The sequence below is a fragment of the Nannospalax galili genome, unplaced genomic scaffold (genome assembly GCF_000622305.1).
Source record: "Nannospalax galili isolate Female #2095 unplaced genomic scaffold, S.galili_v1.0 scaffold550, whole genome shotgun sequence".
Taxonomy (NCBI): domain Eukaryota; kingdom Metazoa; phylum Chordata; class Mammalia; order Rodentia; family Spalacidae; genus Nannospalax; species Nannospalax galili.
In genome coordinates this window covers 3,283,281-3,287,862 of record NW_008329138.1, presented here as the reverse complement: position 1 = coordinate 3,287,862, position 4,582 = coordinate 3,283,281, and positions in this window count along the sequence as shown.

Genomic DNA, 4,582 nt, shown 5'->3' with positions numbered 1-4,582 from the left:
GAGAGATTAAGTTCTATGTCAGGAAACACAGTCAGCTGGAAAGGCTTCTGGTTAGCAGCAAGAGACAGAAAAGAGAGCTGATTGCTCTTGTGCCCAGAAGTGACTGCCGCTTTCATAGACGCCTTGGTCACATCAGAAAGAATATACATTAGAAAGTGTTGTTCTTGGTACAGGGAAATGGAATAGTACTGAAACACACAGGTACGTAGACTAAGTCACATTAAAATTACTGCATACCTGAAATAGCAGGGAGGACCTACCCTTCACACTCAGAATCATTCTTTTCTCACTCTATATTGTATAAACCCTTTAGAAGTCATTTTCATTATTATAGCTCCTGATTTACAGTGTTTATCTTCTGAAAATAAAGAACAGAATGGGTTTGCAAGTTTTGGCTTGACTATCTAAATTTGTTCCATAAGGTCAGATGCTTTAAATGCTGAATACAGAAGTTAGTGCCCTTCTCTTACCCCACTACAATTTGCTCCTTCTACAGTCTGGGCCATGACAATCTTGTTATCTTATAGCAGTGATTTAATTATGGCTTAAAATATAAGCCATTTGTCAAATTACAGATATGATTCACATGGTCTTGAGGTATCATTGTTTCATATCCTAGGTGATTCTGGACTCTAATTTTGAATTTACTGACATTTCATTCAGTGAAGACTATCTTGTCCAACAACCTGGCTTCCTTGAGTGTCATCACAAATGTGAACTGAGGCATTATTTTAATGTTGCCCTTGTATGTATGATGTATTATGATGATATATATTTCTTTGTGACGTTCTCACATTCACTATAGTTTTTATTTGTGGATTAAGAAGAAGGCAAACAAGGTAAATCTTCATAAATATCTTCCAAACATATCTTTATAAACAAAGACATTATGATTGTGGCATGGCTAGGCTTCATTGGACTAAACCTTGTTACTTCACTAACCTCTCTTTTCTTAACACTATTATATCTTCTCCCTTTTTTAGCCTCTTTTTATGAAGTGCTTGCATATATTTTCAATGTTTACCCCAAATGAAAACTCAAAACCTGAGCATGATGAATCTTTTCAATGAAGAATGCCATAGCATATTTCTTGCACTCCTAGGTGCTACCCTTAATTAAATGATGAATTGCTAAACTGTGTCAGACAGTGCTCACAGTTACTGAGACTCCTCAGCTGCATTTCACACAGACATCTGTAGAGGCAAAGGCTTCTAGTATTCTTATAGATTTTTTAATGTGAGTAAATATCTCAAATTTTTTCTACTTTGTACATGTTAGATTTTAAGTAATTTTAAGTCTGTCTTCATTAGTTCTTCTAATATATTTATTTATTTATTTACAGGTTCAATAAGCAATCTATCTATGTTCATTCAAAAGTACTTGATGAAGGTAAAAGACAGGACATTGAGTACCTGAAGACACCGCTCACCATATTGATACCACAGCAGTTTTTATGATGAATAAAGCAATTTGGGAAAGGACCTTAGGAACACAAGTTCCTATTATACATCAAAAGAGGCTATTCTATTGAATTTCTTAGTTGGTATTCATTTAACTTATTTATTAAACCACAAACTCTTTACTAAAAACATCCTTATCTGTGTTTTACACAAAGATATGAAAACTTTTGAAAAGATCATGATGAAGAAACCAAAATTCTAAGTATTGTGTATGGCTTTCTTTTTTTTACATACAATACAATGAAAATGAAAATAAGGAGTCTGGAATCTGACTTTGTTACTTTTGAAAAGTATGTGTCACAGAAATCCAATTACCCGAAAAATGTATCTCATGGGAGAACCACGTGAACACATGCTGGGGTAGTCACAGTGAAATTTATTTGATTTTCACACATAGCATTCGCTACTGAAAATAAAAGTAAAATGTAAGAATTATTCAATCAAGAATGAAATTTTGACATCACTCTAGAAATAATGAAACTAAGCGTGTGTTACTTTTCTTGTTGCTCTGACAAAGGTCCCAATAAACATATCATAAAGAAGGAACAGTTGATTTGAGTTTGAGAATAGTCTGTCATGCCAGAAAGTCCCGGAAGCAAGAAGGCGAGGTGGGTGGTCGCATTGCTTCCCAGCCAGGAAGCAGAGAGTGGTGAGGGCGCCCAGCCCAGCTCCTGCCCTCCCGTTATTCTGTGTGGAACTTCATCCAAGGAATGGCACTGCATATGAAGGGCGGGTCTTCTCTCTTAGGATCAACCCTTCTGGAAACACTCTCAGAGACACTCCCCAAAGCAAGTTTCCATGGTGATTCTAAATCCAGTCAAGTTGACAGTGAAGATTAATCACTCCATTATGATGTACTAGTTTATCGAATAAAATTTTTGCAGATATGTGGAAATAGCAGCTCTGTGATTTGGAAGCAAATTTGATCTTGTGTAATAGCAAAAAGGCAAGAAACATAGCTGGTAAAGAGTCAAGGAGGGCAGACTCCTATCGCAGAGAAAGACAGCCTGACTCTCAGTGCTGGTGCCAGGATTCAAACTTTGGCAAACTTCTTGATCCAGTGCGTCTCTGCATTGTTCTCCTGTAAGTAACTGGCCTCTCCCGTAGAAACAAAAGCCATGCATCTGTTTGGAAGGAACATGTAGGAGGAGGATCAGGTGATAAAGTGCTTGCTTTGCATGCTTGAATACTGAAGTTAGATCTCTAGAGCTCATATTAAAAAGAAAATCAGAGCAGGGTGATGTGCAGTGCTAATCCCAGCCGTGGGGAGGCAGAGGCAGGCAGATCTTTGGGATTCATTGACCAACCAGTTTTAAGCCTACTTGGTAGTTTCAGATTAGTAAGAGGCCTGGTCTCAAAAAACAAAGTGAATGGCACCTGAGGTCCTCCAGCATCCACATATATCAATACACACATGCACCTGCACCCAAAGGAACACACATACACACAAATATGCACTCACACATACACACACATAAATGACCTGTGTAATTAACACATTAGCCATCTGTTATCAGTTATCATAGCAATCGTTGTGAAGTAATCCTGTCAGCGCTTGCTGCAAATAAGATGCTGCCAACTCTTCTGAATAAGGGAATAGGGGAACCTAACGGTGGCTGAGTAATAGTTGCTGCTGATATTGGAAACAGCACATAAAGTTCCCGTGTATATAGATAATTAGATAGTGTAAACTGGGGTTGTTATCTATTAAGGATTATGCTTCCTGGGATTCTTTCCCGACAAAATGGCAGGACAATGCAAGAACTTTAAGTTGAAAATTAGGAGTTCTGAACATCAAGTTTTTAAATTATTTGGTAGATTCCTTTAGCTCACCATCTTTGGTATATTATTAGCTCACGATTTTTATTCTTAACTAGTAATGCACATGCTACATGTTTTCTTAGTTGTTTTATGAAATCCAACTTTTTGTGATGCTCATCTGTGGGTGTGAGTTTAAGTATAACCATAATTGATAGAAAAAGCCACCCAGATGTGGTAACTTGTGTAAATATTAATCATACAATGATAAATTTAGTTTGTTAACATTGAATAAATATTGATCATGTGTCAGGCATTATGCTAACCTAAAATTGTGATGCTTCTTTTCATCTTCAAAACAACTCTATTTAGTAATATTATTTCTCATTTTTTAGAAGACACTTTCAAGATCTGAATCACTAAGTAACCATTGCATGAGATAAACTGACCTAAAGACTTGAGGATTTGTATTTTCAACATGGTACATGTAGCAAGTTTACTAATAGAATTCAAATAGTACGTTTAAATTTTTTCAGCTCTAGTGAGGTACAATTGATTAATATTATGTATGTTGCAGTTGTACAACATGTTTTGTACACATTGAAATCATGCCAGTGAAGCTAATCATTATAAACAATTGCCTTATGTAGTTACCATCTTCATATGTTTCTCTCTCTGTACATCTCCATATTTGTATCTGTATGAAGAGAACACAAAAGACCTGCCTGCTTAGTAAATTTTTAGTATAAAGTTCATTATTTCGGGTATAGCAATCATGTAAATACAATGTCTCCAGAATTCAGTCATCTTGTAACTGAATTGTCCCTACGAAGAAACAGTTGGAAAGTTACTTTATATGAACTTCTAGCAATGATAACAGCATTCATAAGACCCATAAGACCCATGCAAGACAAAATCCCTGAATAGAAATGGAGAAGAGAAGATGCCCCAACACTAGCTGAAGAATTATTCCCAATCAGGAGGGAGAGAGAGAGAGAGAGAGAGAGAGAGAGAGAGAGAATGAATTCTACAGTAGCTTGAACCTGAATGATATTAAGATAAACAAGCCGTCACAGAAAATACTGGGTGATCTCACTTACACAGGGAATCTTAACAAGTTGAGCTCATCTAATTTATTATGTGTTTTATGTTCTTTTTTATAAGACTTGCCATTGTTCATACTAGTCTCACTTTTTTTCACAAAACAGCTGTCCCACAGAATTCTATTTGGTGCAAATATTACATTGTACCATGGTTAAATAATGCACAATGGGTGTGAGAGTGTGTGTGTGTGTGTGTGTGTGTGTGTGTGTGTATACTGTGACTTTGAAATGGGAAGATGTGACTGTGGAACTCAGTTTTTA